This window comes from Rhamphochromis longiceps, linkage group LG14 (assembly GCF_057381845.1).
Source record: "Rhamphochromis longiceps isolate RC_006_pf linkage group LG14, R_longiceps_female_GT1.1, whole genome shotgun sequence".
Lineage (NCBI taxonomy): Eukaryota > Metazoa > Chordata > Actinopteri > Cichliformes > Cichlidae > Rhamphochromis > Rhamphochromis longiceps.
In genome coordinates, this window is record NC_140570.1 from 17,991,959 (window position 1) to 18,018,750 (window position 26,792).

General features: G+C 35.7%; 1 protein-coding gene across 1 annotated transcript in view; it reads left to right on the forward strand.

The window, feature by feature from the left end:
* Nucleotides 1-26,792, forward strand: part of smtla (somatolactin alpha) — a 69,281-nt gene that overhangs the window by 8,581 nt on the left and 33,908 nt on the right. The window lies entirely within an intron of this gene.

A 26,792-nucleotide genomic window follows, 5' to 3' on the forward strand; every position in this document is an offset into this window, starting at 1 on the left:
GCCACGAATTCCCCAATATGCAAATTTGAATGCCTGAGACCACATATGTGATTGGCTGGCTGGGAAGCCGTGCAGGCCCTGATTTGTGGATTTGAATTCCTCAGCCCTCAGATATGATTGGCTGGCTTAGAAGCCACGAAGGCCCCAATATGCAAATTTGAATGCCTCAGGACACTTATTTGATTGGCTGGGAAACTGTGCAGGCCCTGATTTGAAAATTTGAATGTCTCAGTCCTCACAGAGGATTGGCTGCCTGGGGACCTGGCAGAAATATATAGAAATACTATTATTAAGCATAAATACTACATTTAGTAGAAATACTATGTTTTAGCACAAATACTATAAAAAGAAGAAAAACTATAATTTAGCAGAAATACTATAATTTAGAACAAATAGTATAAAAAGCAGAAATACTATAATTTAGCAGAAATACTATGTTAGGCACAAATCCTATAAAAAGCAGAAATACTATAATTTAGCAGAAATACTATGTTAGGCACAAATCCTATAAAAAGCAGAAATACTATAATTTAGCAGAAATACTATATTAGGCATAAATCCTATGAAAAGCAGAAATAGTATGATTTAGCAGAAATACTGTATTTAGCACAAGTACCGAAAAGTACCAGAAATACTATGATTTAGCAGAATAGTAATAACTTATTGAAACACAAATGCACAGAGGGACACACAAACACAGGCTCTAATCCAGTCAACCAGTCTAACTATGTTCAATTTAAATCCTACAACGACATGCTGTCAAATAAGGGCAGGGTCCTCTCTCTCCCACTAAACACACAAACACACACACACACACACACACACACACACACACACACACACAGGGAGAGAGGACTAAGTTTCTAGGTCAGCCTGGGAGCTGCTGAATTTGAATCCACCAATCAGAGAGGCTGTTTACGTTTTCCCGCCAAAACAGGTGCATCTTTTTACACACGCAGCAGCACAGAGAGACATAGACCTGCTTCTTTCAGTTTATTTCACATAGTGAGGATTCCCCTCAAACAAATGACCATAATTTCCTAACCATAGGGGCTAGAGCGGTCATTCTTACACCGTTTTGTTCAGAAGAGATGGGGGAATCTTCAAGTGTTGACAATGTATCATTAAAATATGAATTTTTAGAGATATATGACATGGATGACTTGTTGACTTAGAAGCCACGAATTCCCCAATATGCAAATTTGAATACCTGGAGCCCACATACATGATTGGCTGGCTGGGAAGCTGTGCAGGCCCTGATTTGTGGATTTGAATTCCTCAGCCCTCAGATATGATTGGCTGGCTTAGAAGCCATGAAGGCCCCAATATGCAAATTTGAATGCCTCAGGACACATATATGATTGGCTGGGAAGCCGTGCAGGCCCTGATTTGAAAATTTGAATTTCTCAGTCCTCACAGAGGATTGGCTGCCTGGGGACCTGGCAGAAATATATAGAAATACTATGATTAAGCATAAATACTACATTTAGTAGAAATACTATGTTTTAGCACAAATACTATAAAAAGCAGAAATACTATAATTTAGCAGAAATACTATATTAAGCACAAATCCTATAAAAAGCAGAAATAGGATGATTAAGCATAAACACTACATTTAGTAGAAATACTATGTTTGAGCAAAAATCCTATAAAAAGCAGAAATACTATATTAGGCACAAATCCCATAAAAAGCAGAAATAGTATGATTAAGCATAAATACTACATTTAGTAGAAATACTATGTTTTAGCACAAATAGTATAAAAAGCAGAAATATTGTAATTTAGCAGAAATACTATATTAGGCACAAATCTTATAAAATAGCAGAAATAGTATGATTTAGCACAATAGTAATCAGTTAAACAGAAAAATTGGAAAAGCAAAATGGACAGCTGAAAAAATGCTGAACATGCTGAGGGTCCCTCAAATATACTTGTTAAATGAAAAAATCAGCAAAAAAAATGCACAGGGAGAGAGAAGTAAGTTTCTAGGTCAGCCTGGGAGCTGCTGAATTTGAATCCACCAATCAGAGAGCCTGTGTACTTTTTCCCGCCAAAACATGTGCCTCTTTTTACACACGCAGCACAGAGAGGCACAGGATTATTGCAGCCTATTTCTCATAGTGAGGACTCCCCTCAAACAAATGACCATAATTTCCAAACCGTAGGGGCTAGAGCGGTCATTCTTACACCGTTTTGTTCAGAAGAGATGGGGGAATCTTCCAGTGTTTACAATTTATCATTAAAATATGAATTATTAAAGATATTTGACTTGTAATGCACCATAACTGAGTAGAGCGAAGCAAAAACTGCCTTGACTTGCCCTCAAACAACGCTTTCTAACTCGAAATCTATTTGGAGTATCGATATCATTCTTTCACCGTAAGAGACAGCAGGCTTTGGTGAACAATCATGGAAATTTTCAGGTCTCTGTGGAAATCCAACAAAAAGTTATGACGAGAGAAAAAAGTGGTTCATTTCCACAGTTTGAAATCTGAAGAAATCTGAGCGAAGGACGAATTTCCTACCCTCAAACAAGTCCAACTCATTTCAGAACGGTAATAGGTGAGAAAGAAATTCTTGAATTGTGAGCGTCAGGGGTGTCTGAAGATATTCGGGGACAAGCCTCATGTCTTAACTTTGCTTCGTTAAGGAGATATGACGATTCGAATATGCCTCTCATTACAGAAATCCAGCGGTGATTTTGAACAAGCTCTCCATTCACTTTATATGGAGAGTTTTCTGACCTTGTGTTAGTCTGAGGAGATTTGCAAAAATTCTATAAATCCCACAACAATGATAGTGACATTTTCTGAAAGCCAGCAAAAATACCTACGTTTTGATGTATAATTTGTGGAAGTTGAGTGAAAATTGAGCAAGTAGCAAGAAGTTGTTCGGACATGAAGTGAAAATTGCAAAACCTTCAGTGGCACACTGGAAGCCAAGAGCATAGCAACCATAACAACGCATGTATTTTGTGAAAAATCACAATTTTGCAACTCAAAACTTTAAGAGGCATAAAAGTAAAACAGTAAAACATTTGAAAAAGCTGAATCATACCTGAATAGCCCAATAATTTGTGAACATTTTAAAGTTTGAATGGTTGTTCTAGGTGAAAATATGAGGAAGTAGTTAAGTTTCAAAAACAAGCAAATTTTAGCAGAATTGCAGAAGTTTCCCATTCATTTCAATGGGACAAATTAAAGGAAAAAAGCTTAATATTTTAAAAAGTATAATAGTTAAAAATAGCAAAAATCGTAGCGTAAATTAGCAGAAATAGCAGAATAGTTTAAAATTTGAACGGTGAAAATCGGCTGAAAATTGTGGAAGTAGTTAAGTGCCAAAAAGTGTACGGAAGCAACTAGAATAATAATAATAACTAGAAAAATTTGCATTTCCTGCGAAAATGCAGTGTGGATGCTTAAAGCTGAAGCTGTATGCAAAAAGTAGCTGAAAAAGCTGAAAAGTTGCAGAAATTGTAAAAACTTTGCAGAAGCAAAAGAAGTTTGCTAAAATGGAATAACTTAGCAGAACTGCAATATCTTAGAGGAAACATAATACTTGGCAGAAATACAATAGCATAGCAGAATTTAGCAGAAATATTGTAACTTACCAGAAACATGATAACTTCTCAAAAATACAAGAATTTAGGAGAAATAGTATAAGATAACAGAAAGAATATATTTAGCCAAAAATACTTAAACATTACAGAAACACTATGATTTAGAAAAATAGTACAACAGAGCAGAAATATTGTGATTTACCAGAGACACTGTGATGAACTATGAATATTGTAATTTTAAATTAAGACTATGTTTTAGCACAAATATTATAATTTGGCAGAAATACTATAATTTAGCAGAAATACTATATTAAGCACAAATCCTATAAAAAGCAGAAATGGTATGATTAAGCATAAATACTACATTTAGTAGAAATACTTTGTTTTAGCACAAATCCCATAAAAAGCAGAAATACTGTACTATGATTTAGTAGAAAGACTATAATTAATCAGAAATACTAAATTTAGCAGAAATACTATATTAAGCACAAATCCTATGAAAAGCAGAAATAGTATATTAAGCACAAATCTTATAAAATAGCAGAAATAGTGTGATTTAGCACAATAGTAATAAGTTAAACAGAAAAATTGGAAAAGCAAAATGGACAGCTGAAAAAATGCTGAACATGCTGAGGTTCCCTCAAATATACTTGTTAAATGACAAAAATCAGCAAAAAAATTTATGACTGCCACACAATTACAAATATGTACACATGAGGAAACACACATGCACAGAGAGACACACACACAAGATCCAATTCAGTCAACCAGTCTAAATATATTGAATTTGAATCTTACAATGGGATCATCCCATTAAAAGGCTTTCTCTCTCTCTCTCTCTCTCTCTCTCTCTCTCTCACACACACACACACACACACACAGGGAGAGAGAAGTAAGTTTCTAGGTCAGCCTGGGAGCTGGTGAATTTGAATCCACCAATCAGAGAGGCTGTGCACTTTTCCCCACCAAAACAGGTGCATCTGTTTACACACGCAGCAGCACAGAGAGACACAGGATTTTTGCAGTCTATTTCTCATAGTGACGACTCCCCTCAAACAAATGACCGTAATTTCCTAACCGTAGGGGCTAGAACGGTCATTCTTACACCGTTTTGTTCAGAAGAGATGGGGGAATCTTCAAGTGTTGACAATTTATCATTAAAATATGAATTTTTAGAGATATATGACATGGATGACTTGTTGACTTAGAAGCCACGAATTCCCCAATATGCAAATTTGAATGTCTGAGACCACATATGTGATTGGCTGGCTGGGAAGCCGTGCAGGCCCTGATTTGTGGATTTGAATTCCTCAGCCCTCAGATATGATTGGCTGGCTTAGAAGCCACGAAGGCCCCAATATGCAAATTTGAATGCCTCAGGACACTTATTTGATTGGCTGGGAAACTGTGCAGGCCCTGATTTGAAAATTTGAATGTCTCAGTCCTCACAGAGGATTGGCTGCCTGGGGACCTGGCAGAAATATATAGAAATACTATTATTAAGCATAAATACTACATTTAGTAGAAATACTATGTTTTAGCACAAATACTATAAAAAGAAGAAAAACTATAATTTAGCAGAAATACTATATTAAGCACAAATCCTATAAAAAGCAGAAATACTATAATTTAGAACAAATAGTATAAAAAGCAGAAATACTATAATTTAGCAGAAATACTATGTTAGGCACAAATCCTATAAAAAGCAGAAATACTATAATTTAGCAGAAATACTATATTAGGCACAAATCCTATAAAAAGCAGAAATACTATAATTTAGCAGAAATACTATATTAGGCATAAATCCTATGAAAAGCAGAAATAGTATGATTTAGCAGAAATACTGTATTTAGCACAAGTACCGAAAAGTACCAGAAATACTATGATTTAGCAGAATAGTAATAACTTATTGAAACACAAATGCACAGAGGGACACACAAACACAGGCTCTAATCCAGTCAACCAGTCTAACTATGTTCAATTTAAATCCTACAATGACATGCTGCCAAATAAGGGCAGGGTCCTCTCTCTCCCACTAAACACACACACACACACACACACACACACACACAAACACACACACACACACACACACACACACACACAGGGAGAGAGGACTAAGTTTCTAGGTCAGCCTGGGAGCTGCTGAATTTGAATCCACCAATCAGAGAGGCTGTTTACGTTTTCCCGCCAAAACAGGTGCATCTTTTTACACACGCAGCACAGAGACATAGACCTGCTTCTTTCAGTTTATTTCACATAGTGAGGATTCCCCTCAAACAAATGACCATAATTTCCTAACCATAGGGGCTAGAGCGGTCATTCTTACACCGTTTTGTTCAGAAGAGATGGGGGAATCTTCAAGTGTTGACAATTTATCATTAAAATATGAATTTTTAGAGATATATGACATGGATGACTTGTTGACTTAGAAGCCACGAATTCCCCAATATGCAAATTTGAATACCTGGAGCCCACATACATGATTGGCTGGCTGGGAAGCTGTGCAGGCCCTGATTTGTGGATTTGAATTCCTCAGCCCTCAGATATGATTGGCTGGCTTAGAAGCCATGAAGGCCCCAATATGCAAATTTGAATGCCTCAGGACACATATATGATTGGCTGGGAAACCGTGCAGGCCCTGATTTGAAAATTTGAATGTCTAAGTCCTCACAGAGGATTGGCTGCCTGGGGACCTGGCAGAAATATATAGAAATATATAGAAATACTATGATTAAGCATAAATACTACATTTAGTAGAAATACTATGTTTTAGCACAAATACTATAAAAAGCAGAAATACTATAATTTAGCAGAAATACTATATTAAGCACAAATCCTATAAAAAGCAGAAATGGTATGATTAAGCATAAATACTACATTTAGTAGAAATACTTTGTTTTAGCACAAATCCCATAAAAAGCAGAAATACTGTACTATGATTTAGTAGAAAGACTATAATTAATCAGAAATACTAAATTTAGCAGAAATACTATATTAAGCACAAATCCTATGAAAAGCAGAAATAGTATGATTAAGCATAAATACTACATTTAGCAGAAATACTATATTAAGCACAAATCTTATAAAAAGCAGAAATACTATATTAAGCACAAATCCTATAAAAGCAGAAATAGTATATTAAGCACAAATCTTATAAAATAGCAGAAATAGTATGATTTAGCACAATAGTAATAACTTAAACAGAAAAATTGGAAAAGCAAAATGGACAGCTGAAAAAATGCTGAACATGCTGAGGTTCCCTCAAATATACTTGTTAAATGACAAAAATCAGCAAAAAAATTTATGACTGCCACACAATTACAAATATGTACACATGAGGAAACACACATGCACAGAGAGACCCACACACAAGATCCAATTCAGTCAACCAGTCTAAATATATTGAATTTGAATCTTACAATGGGATCATCCCATTAAAAGGCTTTCTCTCTCTCTCTCTCTCTCTCTCTGTCACACACACACACACACACACACACACACACACACACACACACACACACACACAGGGAGAGAGAAGTAAGTTTCTAGGTCAGCCTGGGAGCTGCTGAATTTGAATCCACCAATCAGAGAGGCTGTGCACTTTTCCCCACCAAAACAGGTGCATCTGTTTACACACGCAGCAGCACAGAGAGACACAGGATTATTGCAGTCTATTTCTCATAGTGACGACTCCCCTCAAACAAATGACCGTAATTTCCTAACCGTAGGGGCTAGAACGGTCATTCTTACACCGTTTTGTTCAGAAGAGATGGGGGAATCTTCAAGTGTTGACAATTTAATATTAAAATATGAATTTTTAGAGATATATGACATGGATGACTTGTTGACTTAGAAGCCACGAATTCCCCAATATGCAAATTTGAATGCCTGAGACCACATATGTGATTGGCTGGCTGGGAAGCCGTGCAGGCCCTGATTTGTGGATTTGAATTCCTCAGCCCTCAGATATGATTGGCTGGCTTAGAAGCCACGAAGGCCCCAATATGCAAATTTGAATGCCTCAGGACACTTATTTGATTGGCTGGGAAACTGTGCAGGCCCTGATTTGAAAATTTGAATGTCTCAGTCCTCACAGAGGATTGGCTGCCTGGGGACCTGGCAGAAATATATAGAAATACTATTATTAAGCATAAATACTACATTTAGTAGAAATACTATGTTTTAGCACAAATACTATAAAAAGAAGAAAAACTATAATTTAGCAGAAATACTATATTAAGCACAAATCCTATAAAAAGCAGAAATACTATAATTTAGAACAAATAGTATAAAAAGCAGAAATACTATAATTTAGCAGAAATACTATGTTAGGCACAAATCCTATAAAAAGCAGAAATACTATAATTTAGCAGAAATACTATGTTAGGCACAAATCCTATAAAAAGCAGAAATACTATAATTTAGCAGAAATACTATATTAGGCATAAATCCTATGAAAAGCAGAAATAGTATGATTTAGCAGAAATACTGTATTTAGCACAAGTACCGAAAAGTACCAGAAATACTATGATTTAGCAGAATAGTAATAACTTATTGAAACACAAATGCACAGAGGGACACACAAACACAGGCTCTAATCCAGTCAACCAGTCTAACTATGTTCAATTTAAATCCTACAATGACATGCTGCCAAATAAGGGCAGGGTCCTCTCTCTCCCACTAAACACACACACACACACACACACACACACACACACACACACACACACACACACACACACACACACACACACACACAGGGAGAGAGGACTAAGTTTCTAGGTCAGCCTGGGAGCTGCTGAATTTGAATCCACCAATCAGAGAGGCTGTTTACGTTTTCCCGCCAAAACAGGTGCATCTTTTTACACACGCAGCACAGAGACATAGACCTGCTTCTTTCAGTTTATTTCACATAGTGAGGATTCCCCTCAAACAAATGACCATAATTTCCTAACCATAGGGGCTAGAGCGGTCATTCTTACACCGTTTTGTTCAGAAGAGATGGGGGAATCTTCAAGTGTTGACAATTTATCATTAAAATATGAATTTTTAGAGATATATGACATGGATGACTTGTTGACTTAGAAGCCACGAATTCCCCAATATGCAAATTTGAATACCTGGAGCCCACATACATGATTGGCTGGCTGGGAAGCTGTGCAGGCCCTGATTTGTGGATTTGAATTCCTCAGCCCTCAGATATGATTGGCTGGCTTAGAAGCCATGAAGGCCCCAATATGCAAATTTGAATGCCTCAGGACACATATATGATTGGCTGGGAAACCGTGCAGGCCCTGATTTGAAAATTTGAATGTCTAAGTCCTCACAGAGGATTGGCTGCCTGGGGACCTGGCAGAAATATATAGAAATATATAGAAATACTATGATTAAGCATAAATACTACATTTAGTAGAAATACTATGTTTTAGCACAAATACTATAAAAAGCAGAAATACTATAATTTAGCAGAAATACTATATTAAGCACAAATCCTATAAAAAGCAGAAATAGGATGATTAAGCATAAACACTACATTTAGTAGAAATATTATGTTTGAGCAAAAATCCTATAAAAAGCAGAAATACTATATTAGGCACAAATCCCATAAAAAGCAGAAATAGTATGATTAAGCATAAATACTACATTTAGTAGAAATACTATGTTTTAGCACAAATAGTATAAAAAGCAGAAATACTGTAATTTAGCAGAAATACTATATTAGGCACAAATCTTATAAAATAGCAGAAACAGTATGATTTAGCACAATAGTAATAAGTTAAACAGAAAAATTGGAAAAGCAAAATGGACAGCTGAAAAAATGCTGAACATGCTGAGGGTCCCTCAAATATACTTGTTAAATGAAAAAATCAGCAAAAAAATGCACAGGGAGAGAGAAGTAAGTTTCTAGGTCAGCCTGGGAGCTGCTGAATTTGAATCCACCAATCAGAGAGCCTGTGTACTTTTTCCCGCCAAAACATGTGCCTCTTTTTACACACGCAGCACAGAGAGGCACAGGATTATTGCAGCCTATTTCTCATAGTGAGGACTCCCCTCAAACAAATGACCATAATTCCCAAACCGTAGGGGCTAGAGCGGTCATTCTTACACCGTTTTGTTCAGAAGAGATGGGGGAATCTTCCAGTGTTTACAATTTATCATTAAAATATGAATTATTAAAGATATTTGACTTGTAATGCACCATAACTGAGTAGAGCGAAGCAAAAACTGCCTTGACTTGCCCTCAAACAACGCTTTGTAACTCGAAATCTATTTGGAGTATCGATATCATTCTTTCACCGTAAGAGACAGCAGGCTTTGGTGAACAGTCATGGAAATTTTCAGGTCTCTGTGGAAATCCAAAAAAAAATTATGACGAGAGAAAAAAGTGGTTCATTTCCAGAGTTTTAAATCTGAAGAAATCTGAGCGAAGGACGAATTTCCTACCCTCAAACAAGTCCAACTCATTTCAGAACGGTAATAGGTGAGAAAGAAATTCTTGAATTGTGAGCGTCAGGGGTGTCTGAAAATATTCGGGGACAAGCCTCATGTCTTAAAGTCGCTTCGTTAAGGAGATATGACGATTCGAATATGCCTCTCATTACAGAAATCCAGCGATGATTTTGAACAAGCTCTCCATTGACTTTATATGGAGAGTTTTGAGACCTTGTGTTGGTCTGAGGAGATTTGCAAAAATTCTATAAATCCCACAACAATGATAGTGACATTTTCTGAAAGCCAGCAAAAATACCTACGTTTTGATGTATAATTTGTGGAAGTTGAGTGAAAATTGAGCAAGTAGCAAGAAGTTGTTCGGACATGAAGTGAAAATTGCAAAACCTTCAGTGGCACACTGGAAGCCAAGAGCATAGCAACCATAACAACGCATGTATTTTGTGAAAAATCACAATTTTGCAACTCAAAACTTTAAGAGGCATAAAAGTAAAACAGTAAAACATTTGAAAAAGCTGAATCATACCTGAATAGCCCAATAATTTGTGAACATTTTAAAGTTTGAATGGTTGTTCTAGGTGAAAATATGAGGAAGTAGTTAAGTTTCAAAAACAAGCAAATTTTAGCAGAATTGCAGAAGTTTCCCATTCATTTCAATGGGACAAATTAAAGGAAAAAAGCTTAATATTTTAAAAAGTATAATAGTTAAAAATAGCAAAAATCGTAGCGTAAATTAGCAGAAATAGCAGAATAGTTTAAAATTTGAACGGTGAAAATCGGCTGAAAATTGTGGAAGTAGTTAAGTGCCAAAAAGTGTACGGAAGCAACTAGAATAATAATAATAATAATAAAGAATAAAGAGAAACAGGAACTCAATAGTGTGGATGCTTAAAGCATCCACACAATAACTAGAAAAATTTGCATTTCCTGCGAAAATGCAGTGTGGATGCTTAAAGCTGAAGCTGTATGCAAAAAGTAGCTGAAAAAGCTGAAAAGTTGCAGAAATTGTAAAAACTTTGCAGAAGCAAAGGAACTTTGCTAAAATGGAATAACTTAGCAGAACTGCAATATCTTAGAGGAAACATAATACTTGGCAGAGATACAATAGCATAGCAGAATTTAGCAGAAATATTGTAACTTACCAGAAACATGATAACTTCTCAAAAATACAAGAATTTAGGAGAAATAGTATAAGATAACAGAAAGAATATATTTAGCCAAAAATACTTAAACATTACAGAAACACTATGATTTAGAAAAATAGTACAACAGAGCAGAAATATTGTGATTTACCAGAGACACTGTGATGAACTATGAATATTGTAATTTTAAATTAAGACTATGTTTTAGCACAAATATTATAATTTGGCAGAAATACTATAATTTAGCAGAAATACTATATTAAGCACAAATCCTATAAAAAGCAGAAATGGTATGATTAAGCATAAATACTACATTTAGTAGAAATACTTTGTTTTAGCACAAATCCCATAAAAAGCAGAAATACTGTACTATGATTTAGTAGAAAGACTATAATTAATCAGAAATACTAAATTTAGCAGAAATACTATATTAAGCACAAATCCTATGAAAAGCAGAAATAGTATGATTAAGCATAAATACTACATTTAGCAGAAATACTATATTAAGCACAAATCTTATAAAAAGCAGAAATACTATATTAAGCACAAATCCTATAAAAGCAGAAATAGTATATTAAGCACAAATCTTATAAAATAGCAGAAATAGTGTGATTTAGCACAATAGTAATAAGTTAAACAGAAAAATTGGAAAAGCAAAATGGACAGCTGAAAAAATGATGAACATGCTGAGGTTCCCTCAAATATACTTGTTAAATGACAAAAATCTGCAAAAAAATTTATGACTGCCACACAATTACAAATATGTACACATGAGGAAACACACATGCACAGAGAGACACACACACAAGATCCAATTCAGTCAACCAGTCTAAATATATTGAATTTGAATCTTACAATGGGATCATCCCATTAAAAGGCTTTCTCTCTCTCTCTCTCTCTGTCACACACACACACACACACACACACACACACACACACACACACACACACACACACAGGGAGAGAGAAGTAAGTTTCTAGGTCAGCCTGGGAGCTGGTGAATTTGAATCCACCAATCAGAGAGGCTGTGCACTTTTCCCCACCAAAACAGGTGCATCTGTTTACACACGCAGCAGCACAGAGAGACACAGGATTTTTGCAGTCTATTTCTCATAGTGACGACTCCCCTCAAATAAATGACCGTAATTTCCTAACTGTAGGGGCTAGAACGGTCATTCTTACACCGTTTTGTTCAGAAGAGATGGGGGAATCTTCAAGTGTTGACAATTTAATATTAAAATATGAATTTTTAGAGATATATGACATGGATGACTTGTTGACTTAGAAGCCACGAATTCCCCAATATGCAAATTTGAATGCCTGAGACCACATATGTGATTGGCTGGCTGGGAAGCCGTGCAGGCCCTGATTTGTGGATTTGAATTCCTCAGCCCTCAGATATGATTGGCTGGCTTAGAAGCCACGAAGGCCCCAATATGCAAATTTGAATGCCTCAGGACACTTATTTGATTGGCTGGGAAACTGTGCAGGCCCTGATTTGAAAATTTGAATGTCTCAGTCCTCACAGAGGATTGGCTACCTGCGGACCTGGCAGAAATATATAGAAATACTATTATTAAGCATAAATACTACATTTAGTAGAAATACTATGTTTTAGCACAAATACTATAAAAAGAAGAAAAACTATAATTTAGCAGAAATACTATATTAAGCACAAATCCTATAAAAAGCAGAAATACTATAATTTAGAACAAATAGTATAAAAAGCAGAAATACTATAATTTAGCAGAAATACTATGTTAGGCACAAATCCTATAAAAAGCAGAAATACTATAATTTAGCAGAAATACTATGTTAGGCACAAATCCTATAAAAAGCAGAAATACTATAATTTAGCAGAAATACTATATTAGGCATAAATCCTATGAAAAGCAGAAATAGTATGATTTAGCAGAAATACTGTATTTAGCACAAGTACCGAAAAGTACCAGAAATACTATGATTTAGCAGAATAGTAATAACTTATTGAAACACAAATGCACAGAGGGACACACAAACACAGGCTCTAATCCAGTCAACCAGTCTAACTATGTTCAATTTAAATCCTACAATGACATGCTGCCAAATAAGGGCAGGGTCCTCTCTCTCCCACTAAACACACACACACACACACACACACACACACACACACACACACACACACACACACACACACACACACAGGGAGAGAGGACTAAGTTTCTAGGTCAGCCTGGGAGCTGCTGAATTTGAATCCACCAATCAGAGAGGCTGTTTACATTTTCCCGCCAAAACAGGTGCATCTTTTTACACACGCAGCACAGAGACATAGACCTGCTTCTTTCAGTTTATTTCACATAGTGAGGATTCCCCTCAAACAAATGACCATAATTTCCTAACCATAGGGGCTAGAGCGGTCATTCTTACACCGTTTTGTTCAGAAGAGATGGGGGAATCTTCAAGTGTTGACAATTTATCATTAAAATATGAATTTTTAGAGATATATGACATGGATGACTTGTTGACTTAGAAGCCACGAATTCCCCAATATGCAAATTTGAATACCTGGAGCCCACATACATGATTGGCTGGCTGGGAAGCTGTGCAGGCCCTGATTTGTGGATTTGAATTCCTCAGCCCTCAGATATGATTGGCTGGCTTAGAAGCCATGAAGGCCCCAATATGCAAATTTGAATGCCTCAGGACACATATATGATTGGCTGGGAAACCGTGCAGGCCCTGATTTGAAAATTTGAATGTCTAAGTCCTCACAGAGGATTGGCTGCCTGGGGACCTGGCAGAAATATATAGAAATACTATGATTAAGCATAAATACTACATTTAGTAGAAATACTATGTTTTAGCACAAATACTATAAAAAGCAGAAATACTATAATTTAGCAGAAATACTATATTAAGCACAAATCCTATAAAAAGCAGAAATAGGATGATTAAGCATAAACACTACATTTAGTAGAAATATTATGTTTGAGCAAAAATCCTATAAAAAGCAGAAATACTATATTAGGCACAAATCCCATAAAAAGCAGAAATAGTATGATTAAGCATAAATACTACATTTAGTAGAAATACTATGTTTTAGCACAAATAGTATAAAAAGCAGAAATACTGTAATTTAGCAGAAATACTATATTAGGCACAAATCTTATAAAATAGCAGAAACAGTATGATTTAGCACAATAGTAATAAGTTAAACAGAAAAATTGGAAAAGCAAAATGGACAGCTGAAAAAATGCTGAACATGCTGAGGGTCCCTCAAATATACTTGTTAAATGAAAAAATCAGCAAAAAAATGCACAGGGAGAGAGAAGTAAGTTTCTAGGTCAGCCTGGGAGCTGCTGAATTTGAATCCACCAATCAGAGAGCCTGTGTACTTTTTCCCGCCAAAACATGTGCCTCTTTTTACACACGCAGCACAGAGAGGCACAGGATTATTGCAGCCTATTTCTCATAGTGAGGACTCCCCTCAAACAAATGACCATAATTCCCAAACCGTAGGGGCTAGAGCGGTCATTCTTACACCGTTTTGTTCAGAAGAGATGGGGGAATCTTCCAGTGTTTACAATTTATCATTAAAATATGAATTATTAAAGATATTTGACTTGTAATGCACCATAACTGAGTAGAGCGAAGCAAAAACTGCCTTGACTTGCCCTCAAACAACGCTTTGTAACTCGAAATCTATTTGGAGTATCGATATCATTCTTTCACCGTAAGAGACAGCAGGCTTTGGTGAACAGTCATGGAAATTTTCAGGTCTCTGTGGAAATCCAAAAAAAAATTATGACGAGAGAAAAAAGTGGTTCATTTCCAGAGTTTTAAATCTGAAGAAATCTGAGCGAAGGACGAATTTCCTACCCTCAAACAAGTCCAACTCATTTCAGAACGGTAATAGGTGAGAAAGAAATTCTTGAATTGTGAGCGTCAGGGGTGTCTGAAAATATTCGGGGACAAGCCTCATGTCTTAAAGTCGCTTCGTTAAGGAGATATGACGATTCGAATATGCCTCTCATTACAGAAATCCAGCGATGATTTTGAACAAGCTCTCCATTGACTTTATATGGAGAGTTTTGAGACCTTGTGTTGGTCTGAGGAGATTTGCAAAAATTCTATAAATCCCACAACAATGATAGTGACATTTTCTGAAAGCCAGCAAAAATACCTACGTTTTGATGTATAATTTGTGGAAGTTGAGTGAAAATTGAGCAAGTAGCAAGAAGTTGTTCGGACATGAAGTGAAAATTGCAAAACCTTCAGTGGCACACTGGAAGCCAAGAGCATAGCAACCATAACAACGCATGTATTTTGTGAAAAATCACAATTTTGCAACTCAAAACTTTAAGAGGCATAAAAGTAAAACAGTAAAACATTTGAAAAAGCTGAATCATACCTGAATAGCCCAATAATTTGTGAACATTTTAAAGTTTGAATGGTTGTTCTAGGTGAAAATATGAGGAAGTAGTTAAGTTTCAAAAACAAGCAAATTTTAGCAGAATTGCAGAAGTTTCCCATTCATTTCAATGGGACAAATTAAAGGAAAAAAGCTTAATATTTTAAAAAGTATAATAGTTAAAAATAGCAAAAATCGTAGCGTAAATTAGCAGAAATAGCAGAATAGTTTAAAATTTGAACGGTGAAAATCGGCTGAAAATTGTGGAAGTAGTTAAGTGCCAAAAAGTGTACGGAAGCAACTAGAATAATAATAATAATAATAAAGAATAAAGAGAAACAGGAACTCAATAGTGTGGATGCTTAAAGCATCCACACAATAATAATAATAATAATAAAGAATAAAGAGAAACAGGAACTCAATAGTGTGGATGCTTAAAGCATCCACACAATAACTAGAAAAATTTGCATTTCCTGCGAAAATGCAGTGTGGATGCTTAAAGCTGAAGCTGTATGCAAAAAGTAGCTGAAAAAGCTGAAAAGTTGCAGAAATTGTAAAAACTTTGCAGAAGCAAAAGAAGTTTGCTAAAATGGAATAACTTAGCAGAACTGCAATATCTTAGAGGAAACATAATACTTGGCAGAAATACAATAGCATAGCAGAATTTAGCAGAAATATTGTAACTTACCAGAAACATGATAACTTCTCAAAAATACAAGAATTTAGGAGAAATAGTATAAGATAACAGAAAGAATATATTTAGCCAAAAATACTTAAACATTACAGAAACACTATGATTTAGAAAAATAGTACAACAGAGCAGAAATATTGTGATTTACCAGAGACACTGTGATGAACTATGAATATTGTAATTTTAAATTGAGACTATGTTTTAGCACAAATATTATAATTTGGCAGAAATACTATAATTTAGCAGAAATACTATATTAAGCACAAATCCTATAAAAAGCAGAAATGGTATGATTAAGCACAAATACTACATTTAGTAGAAATACTTTGTTTTAGCACAAATCCCATAAAAAGCAGAAATACTGTACTATGATTTAGTAGAAAAACTATAATTAATCAGAAATACTAAATTTAGCAGAAATACTATATTAAGCACAAATACTATGAAAAGCAGAAATAGTATGATTAAGCATAAATACTACATTTAGCAGAAATACTATATTAAGCACAAATCTTATAAAATAGCAGAAACAGTATGATTTAGCACAATAGTAATAAGTTAAACAGAAAAATTGGAAAAGCAAAATGGACAGCTGAAAAAATGCTGAACATGCTGAGGGTCCCTCAAATATACTTGTTAAATGACAAAAATCTGCAAAAAAATTTATTACAGCCACACAATCACAAATATGTACACATGAGGAAACACACATGCACAGAGAGACCCACACACAAGATCCAATTCAGTCAACCAGTCTAAATATATTGAATTTAAATCTTAGAATGAGATCATCCCATTAAAAGCCTTTCTCTCTCTCTCTCTCTCTCTCTCTCTCTCTGTCACACACACACACACACACACACACACACACACACACACACACACACACACACACACACACACACACACACACACAGGGAGAGAGAAGTAAGTTTCTAGGTCAGCCTGGGAGCTGGTGAATTTGAATCCACCAATCAGAGAGGCTGTGCACTTTTCCCCACCAAAACAGGTGCATCTGTTTACACACGCAGCAGCACAGAGAGACACAGGATTTTTGCAGTCTATTTCTCATAGTGACGACTCCCCTCAAACAAATGACCGTAATTTCCTAACCGTAGGGGCTAGAACGGTCATTCTTACACCGTTTTGTTCAGAAGAGATGGGGGAATCTTCAAGTGTTGACAATTTAATATTAAAATATGAATTTTTAGAGATATATGACATGGATGACTTGTTGACTTAGAAGCCACGAATTCCCCAATATGCAAATTTGAATGCCTGAGACCACATATGTGATTGGCTGGCTGGGAAGCCGTGCAGGCCCTGATTTGTGGATTTGAATTCCTCAGCCCTCAGATATGATTGGCTGGCTTAGAAGCCACGAAGGCCCCAATATGCAAATTTGAATGCCTCAGGACACTTATTTGATTGGCTGGGAAACTGTGCAGGCCCTGATTTGAAAATTTGAATGTCTCAGTCCTCACAGAGGATTGGCTGCCTGGGGACCTGGCAGAAATATATAGAAATACTATTATTAAGCATAAATACTACATTTAGTAGAAATACTATGTTTTAGCACAAATACTATAAAAAGAAGAAAAACTATAATTTAGCAGAAATACTATATTAAGCACAAATCCTATAAAAAGCAGAAATACTATAATTTAGAACAAATAGTATAAAAAGCAGAAATACTATAATTTAGCAGAAATACTATGTTAGGCACAAATCCTATAAAAAGCAGAAATACTATAATTTAGCAGAAATACTATATTAGGCATAAATCCTATGAAAAGCAGAAATACTGTATTTAGCACAAGTACCGAAAAGTACCAGAAATACTATGATTTAGCAGAAATACTGTATTTAGCACAAGTACCGAAAAGTACCAGAAACACTATGATTTAGCAGAATAGTAATAACTTATTGAAACACAAATGCACAGAGGGACACACAAACACAGGCTCTAATCCAGTCAACCAGTCTAACTATGTTCAATTTAAATCCTACAATGACATGCTGTCAAATAAGGGCAGGGTCCTCTCTCTCCCACTAAACACACACACACACACACACACACACACACACACACACACACACACACACACACACACACACACACACACACACACACACACAGGGAGAGAGGACTAAGTTTCTAGGTCAGCCTGGGAGCTGCTGAATTTGAATCCACCAATCAGAGAGGCTGTTTACGTTTTCCCGCCAAAACAGGTGCATCTGTTTTACACACGCAGCACAGAGACATAGACCTGCTTCTTTCAGTTTATTTCACATAGTGAGGATTCCCCTCAAACAAATGACCATAATTTCCTAACCATAGGGGCTAGAGCGGTCATTCTTACACCGTTTTGTTCAGAAGAGATGGGGGAATCTTCAAGTGTTGACAATTTATCATTAAAATATGAATTTTTAGAGATATATGACATGGATGACTTGTTGACTTAGAAGCCACGAATTCCCCAATATGCAAATTTGAATACCTGGAGCCCACATACATGATTGGCTGGCTGGGAAGCTGTGCAGGCCCTGATTTGTGGATTTGAATTCCTCAGCCCTCAGATATGATTGGCTGGCTTAGAAGCCATGAAGGCCCCAATATGCAAATTTGAATGCCTCAGGACACATATATGATTGGCTGGGAAGCCGTGCAGGCCCTGATTTGAAAATTTGAATTTCTCAGTCCTCACAGAGGATTGGCTGCCTGGGGACCGGGCAGAAATATATAGAAATACTATGATTAAGCATAAATACTACATTTAGTAGAAATACTATGTTTTAGCACAAATACTATAAAAAGCAGAAATACTATAATTTAGCAGAAATACTATATTAAGCACAAATCCTATAAAAAGCAGAAATACCATATTAAGCACAAATTCTATAAAAAGCAGAAATACTATATTAAGCACAAATTCTATAAAAAGCAGAAATACTATATTAAGCACAAATCCTATAAAAAGCAGAAATACTATATTAAGCACAAATCTTATAAAATAGCAGAAACAGTATGATTTAGCACAATAGTAATAAGTTAAACAGAAAAATTGGAAAAGCAAAATGGACAGCTGAAAAAATGCTGAACATGCTGAGGGTCCCTCAAATATACTTGTTAAATGAAAAAATCAGCAAAAAAATGCACAGGGAGAGAGAAGTAAGTTTCTAGGTCAGCCTGGGAGCTGCTGAATTTGAATCCACCAATCAGAGAGCCTGTGTACTTTTTCCCGCCAAAACATGTGCCTCTTTTTACACACGCAGCACAGAGAGGCACAGGATTATTGCAGCCTATTTCTCATAGTGACGACTCCCCTCAAACAAATGACCATAATTTCCAAACCGTAGGGGCTAGAGCGGTCATTCTTACACCGTTTTGTTCAGAAGAGATGGGGGAATCTTCCAGTGTTTACAATTTATCATTAAAATATGAATTATTAAAGATATTTGACTTGTAATGCACCATAACTGAGTAGAGCGAAGCAAAAACTGCCTTGACTTGCCCTCAAACAACGCTTTGTGACTTGAAATCTATTTGGAGTATCGATATCATTCTTTCACCGTAAGAGACAGCAGGCTTTGGTGAACAATCATGGAAATTTTCAGGTCTCTGTGGAAATCCAACAAAAAGTTATGACGAGAGAAAAAAGTGGTTCATTTCCACAGTTTGAAATCTGAAGAAATCTGAGCGAAGGACGAATTTCCTACCCTCAAACAAGTCCAACTCATTTCAGAACGGTAATAGGTGAGAAAGAAATTCTTGAATTGTGAGCGTCAGGGGTGTCTGAAGATATTCGGGGACAAGCCTCATGTCTTAACTTTGCTTCGTTAAGGAGATATGACGATTCGAATATGCCTCTCATTACAGAAAGCCAGCGATGATTTTGAACAAGCTCTCCATTGACTTTGTATGGAGAGTTTTCTGACCTTGTGTTGGTCTGAGGAGATTTGCCAAAATTCTATAAATCCCACAACAATGATAGTGACATTTTCTGAAAGCCAGCAAAAATACCTACGTTTTGATGTATAATTTGTGGAAGTTGAGTGAAAATTGAGCAAGTAGCAAGAAGTTGTTCGGACATGAAGTGAAAATTGCAAAACCTTCAGTGACACACTGGAAGCCAAGAGCATAGCAACCATAACAACGCATGTATTTTGTGAAAAATCACAATTGTGCAACTGAAAACTTTAAGAGGCATAAAAGTAAAATGGTAAAAGATTTGAAAAAGCTGAATCATACATGAATAGCCCAATAATTTGTGAACATTTTAAAGTTTGAATGGTTGTTCTAGGTGAAAGTATGAGGAAGTAGTTAAGTTTCAAAAACAAGCAAAATTTAGCAGAATTTTGGAAGTTTCCCATTCATTTCAATGGGACAAATTAAAGGAAAAAAGTGGAATATTTTAAAAAGTATAATAGCAAAAAATAGCAAAAGTCATAGCGATCATTAGCAGAAATAGCAGAATAGTTTAAAATTTGAACGGTGAAAATCGGCTGAAAATTGTGGAAGTAGTTAAGTGCCAAAAAGTGTACGGAAGCAACTGGAATAATAAAGTATAAAGAATAAAGAGAAACAGGAACTCAATAGTGTGGATGCTTAAAGCATCCACACAATAATAATAAAGAATAAAGAGAAACAGGAACTCAATAGTGTGGATGCTTAAAGCATCCACACAATAACTAGAAAAATTTGCATTTCCTGCGAAAATGCAGTGTGGATGCTTAAAGCTGAAGCTGTATGCAAAAAGTAGCTGAAAAAGCTGAAAAGTTGCAGAAATTGTAAAAACTTTGCAGAAGCAAAAGAAGTTTGCTAAAATGGAATAACTTAGCAGAACTGCAATATCTTAGAGGAAACATAATACTTGGCAGAAATACAATAGCATAGCAGAATTTAGCAGAAATATTGTAACTTACCAGAAACATGATAACTTCTCAAAAATACAAGAATTTAGGAGAAATAGTATAAGATAACAGAAAGAATATATTTAGCCAAAAATACTTAAACATTACAGAAACACTATGATTTAGAAAAATAGTACAACAGAGCAGAAATATTGTGATTTACCAGAGACACTGTGATGAACTATGAATATTGTAATTTTAAATTGAGACTATGTTTTAGCACAAATATTATAATTTGGCAGAAATACTATAATTTAGCAGAAATACTATATTAAGCACAAATCCTATAAAAAGCAGAAATGGTATGATTAAGCACAAATACTACATTTAGTAGAAATACTTTGTTTTAGCACAAATCCCATAAAAAGCAGAAATACTGTACTATGATTTAGTAGAAAAACTATAATTAATCAGAAATACTAAATTTAGCAGAAATACTATATTAAGCAGAAATACTATGAAAAGCAGAAATAGTATGATTAAGCATAAATACTACATTTAGCAGAAATACTATATTAAGCACAAATCCTATAAAAGCAGAAATAGTATATTAAGCACAAATCTTATAAAATAGCAGAAATAGTATGATTTAGCACAATAGTAATAAGTTAAACAGAAAAATTGGAAAAGCAAAATGGACAGCTGAAAAAATGCTGAACATGCTGAGGGTCCCTCAAATATACTTGTTAAATGACAAAAATCTGCAAAAAAATTTATTACAGCCACACAATCACAAATATGTACACATGAGGAAACACACATGCACAGAGAGACACACACACAAGATCCAATTCAGTCAACCAGTCTAAATATATTGAATTTAAATCTTAGAATGAGATCATCCCATTAAAAGCCTCTCTCTCTCTCTCTCTCTCTCTCTCTCTCTCTCTCTCTCTCTCTCTCTGTCTCACACACACACACACACACACACACACACACACACACACACACACACACACAGGGAGAGAGAAGTAAGTTTCTAGGTCAGCCTGGGAGCTGGTGAATTTGAATCCACCAATCAGAGAGGCTGTGCACTTTTCCCCACCAAAACAGGTGCATCTGTTTACACACGCAGCAGCACAGAGAGACACAGGATTTTTGCAGTCTATTTCTCATAGTGACGACTCCCCTCAAACAAATGACCGTAATTTCCTAACCGTAGGGGCTAGAACGGTCATTCTTACACCGTTTTGTTCAGAAGAGATGGGGGAATCTTCAAGTGTTGACAATTTAATATTAAAATATGAATTTTTAGAGATATATGACATGGATGACTTGTTGACTTAGAAGCCACGAATTCCCCAATATGCAAATTTGAATGCCTGAGACCACATATGTGATTGGCTGGCTGGGAAGCCGTGCAGGCCCTGATTTGTGGATTTGAATTCCTCAGCCCTCAGATATGATTGGCTGGCTTAGAAGCCACGAAGGCCCCAATATGCAAATTTGAATGCCTCAGGACACTTATTTGATTGGCTGGGAAACCGTGCAGGCCCTGATTTGAAAATTTGAATGTCTCAGTCCTCACAGAGGATTGGCTGCCTGGGGACCTGGCAGAAATATATAGAAATACTATTATTAAGCATAAATACTACATTTAGTAGAAATACTATGTTTTAGCACAAATATTATAAAAAGAAGAAAAACTATAATTTAGCAGAAATACTATATTAAGCACAAATCCTATAAAAAGCAGAAATACTATAATTTAGAACAAATAGTATAAAAAGCAGAAATACTATAATTTAGCAGAAATACTATGTTAGGCACAAATCCTATAAAAAGCAGAAATACTATAATTTAGCAGAAATACTATGTTAGGCACAAATCCTATAAAAAGCAGAAATACTATAATTTAGCAGAAATACTATATTAGGCATAAATCCTATGAAAAGCAGAAATAGTATGATTTAGCAGAAATACTGTATTTAGCACAAGTACCGAAAAGTACCAGAAATACTATGATTTAGCAGAATAGTAATAACTTATTGAAACACAAATGCACAGAGGGACACACAAACACAGGCTCTAATCCAGTCAACCAGTCTAACTATGTTCAATTTAAATCCTACAATGACATGATGTCAAATAAGGGCAGGGTCCTCTCTCTCCCACTAAACACACACACACACACACACACACACACACACACACACACACACACACACAGAGGGAGAGAGGACTAAGTTTCTAGGTCAGCCTGGGAGCTGGTGAATTTGAATCCACCAATCAGAGAGGCTGTTTACGTTTTCCCGCCAAAACAGGTGCGTCTTTTTACACACGCAGCACAGAGACATAGACCTGCTTCTTTCAGTTTATTTCACATAGTGAGGATTCCCCTCAAACAAATGACCATAATTTCCTAACCATAGGGGCTAGAGCGGTCATTCTTACACCGTTTTGTTCAGAAGAGATGGGGGAATCTTCAAGTGTTGACAATTTATCATTAAAATATGAATTTTTAGAGATATATGACATGGATGACTTGTTGACTTAGAAGCCACGAATTCCCCCAATATGCAAATTTGAATACCTGGAGCCCACATACATGATTGGCTGGCTGGGAAGCTGTGCAGGCCCTGATTTGTGGATTTGAATTCCTCAGCCCTCAGATATGATTGGCTGGCTTAGAAGCCATGAAGGCCCCAATATGCAAATTTGAATGCCTCAGGACACATATATGATTGGCTGGGAAGCCGTGCAGGCCCTGATTTGAAAATTTGAATTTCTCAGTCCTCACAGAGGATTGGCTGCCTGGGGACCTGGCAGAAATATATAGAAATACTATGATTAAGCATAAATACTACATTTAGTAGAAATACTATGTTTTAGCACAAATACTATAAAAAGCAGAAATACTATAATTTAGCAGAAATACTATATTAAGCACAAATCCTATAAAAAGCAGAAATACTATATTAAGCACAAATTCTATAAAAAGCAGAAATAGTATGATTAAGCATAAATACTACATTTAGTAGAAATACTATGTTTTAGCACAAATCCTATAAAAAGCAGAAATACTATAATTTAGCAGAAATACCATATTAAGCACAAAACATATAAAAAGCAGAAATACTATATTAAGCACAAATTCTATAAAAAGCAGAAATACTATATTAAGCACAAATCCTATAAAAAGCAGAAATACTATAATTTAGAACAAATAGTATAAAAAGCAGAAATACTATAATTTGGCAGAAATACTATGTTAGGCACAAATACTATAAAAAGCAGAAATACTATAATTTAGCAGAAATACTATATTAGGCATAAATCCTTTGAAAAGCAGAAATAGTATGATTTAGCAGAAATACTGTATTTAGCACAAGTACCGAAAAGTACCAGAAATACTATGATTTAGCAGAATAGTAATAACTTATTGAAACACAAATGCACAGAGGGACACACAAACACAGGCTCTAATCCAGTCAACCAGTCTAACTATATTCAATTTAAATCCTACAATGACATGCTGCCAAATAAGGGCAGGGTCCTCTCTCTCCCACTAAACACACACACACACACACACACACAGGGAGAGAGGACTAAGTTTCTAGGTCAGCCTGGGAGCTGCTGAATTTGAATCCACCAATCAGAGAGGCTGTTTACGTTTTCCCGCCAAAACAGGTGCATCTTTTTACACACGCAGCACAGAGACATAGACCTGCTTCTTTCAGTTTATTTCACATAGTGAGGATTCCCCTCAAACAAATGACCATAATTTCCTAACCATAGGGGCTAGAGCGGTCATTCTTACACCGTTTTGTTCAGAAGAGATGGGGGAATCTTCAAGTGTTGACAATTTATCATTAAAATATGAATTTTTAGAGATATATGACATGGATGACTTGTTGACTTAGAAGCCACGAATTCCCCAATATGCAAATTTGAATACCTGGAGCCCACATACATGATTGGCTGGCTGGGAAGCTGTGCAGGCCCTGATTTGTGGATTTGAATTCCTCAGCCCTCAGATATGATTGGCTGGCTTAGAAGCCACGAAGGCCCCAATATGCAAATTTGAATGCCTCAGGACACATATATGATTGGCTGGGAAACCGTGCAGGCCCTGATTTGAAAATTTGAATGTCTAAGTCCTCACAGAGGATTGGCTGCCTGGGGACCTGGCAGAAATATATAGAAATATATAGAAATACTATGATTAAGCATAAATACTACATTTAGTAGAAATACTATGTTTTAGCACAAATACTATAAAAAGCAGAAATACTATAATTTAGCAGAAATACTATATTAAGCACAAATCCTATAAAAAGCAGAAATAGGATGATTAAGCATAAACACTACATTTAGTAGAAATATTATGTTTGAGCAAAAATCCTATAAAAAGCAGAAATACTATATTAGGCACAAATCCCATAAAAAGCAGAAATAGTATGATTAAGCATAAATACTACATTTAGTAGAAATACTATGTTTTAGCACAAATAGTATAAAAAGCAGAAATACTGTAATTTAGCAGAAATACTATATTAGGCACAAATCTTATAAAATAGCAGAAACAGTATGATTTAGCACAATAGTAATAAGTTAAACAGAAAAATTGGAAAAGCAAAATGGACAGCTGAAAAAATGCTGAACATGCTGAGGGTCCCTCAAATATACTTGTTAAATGAAAAAATCAGCAAAAAAATGCACAGGGAGAGAGAAGTAAGTTTCTAGGTCAGCCTGGGAGCTGCTGAATTTGAATCCACCAATCAGAGAGCCTGTGTACTTTTTCCCGCCAAAACATGTGCCTCTTTTTACACACGCAGCACAGAGAGGCACAGGATTATTGCAGCCTATTTCTCATAGTGAGGACTCCCCTCAAACAAATGACCATAATTCCCAAACCGTAGGGGCTAGAGCGGTCATTCTTACACCGTTTTGTTCAGAAGAGATGGGGGAATCTTCCAGTGTTTACAATTTATCATTAAAATATGAATTATTAAAGATATTTGACTTGTAATGCACCATAACTGAGTAGAGCGAAGCAAAAACTGCCTTGACTTGCCCTCAAACAACGCTTTGTAACTCGAAATCTATTTGGAGTATCGATATCATTCTTTCACCGTAAGAGACAGCAGGCTTTGGTGAACAGTCATGGAAATTTTCAGGTCTCTGTGGAAATCCAAAAAAAAATTATGACGAGAGAAAAAAGTGGTTCATTTCCAGAGTTTTAAATCTGAAGAAATCTGAGCGAAGGACGAATTTCCTACCCTCAAACAAGTCCAACTCATTTCAGAACGGTAATAGGTGAGAAAGAAATTCTTGAATTGTGAGCGTCAGGGGTGTCTGAAAATATTCGGGGACAAGCCTCATGTCTTAAAGTCGCTTCGTTAAGGAGATATGACGATTCGAATATGCCTCTCATTACAGAAATCCAGCGATGATTTTGAACAAGCTCTCCATTGACTTTATATGGAGAGTTTTGAGACCTTGTGTTGGTCTGAGGAGATTTGCAAAAATTCTATAAATCCCACAACAATGATAGTGACATTTTCTGAAAGCCAGCAAAAATACCTACGTTTTGATGTATAATTTGTGGAAGTTGAGTGAAAATTGAGCAAGTAGCAAGAAGTTGTTCGGACATGAAGTGAAAATTGCAAAACCTTCAGTGGCACACTGGAAGCCAAGAGC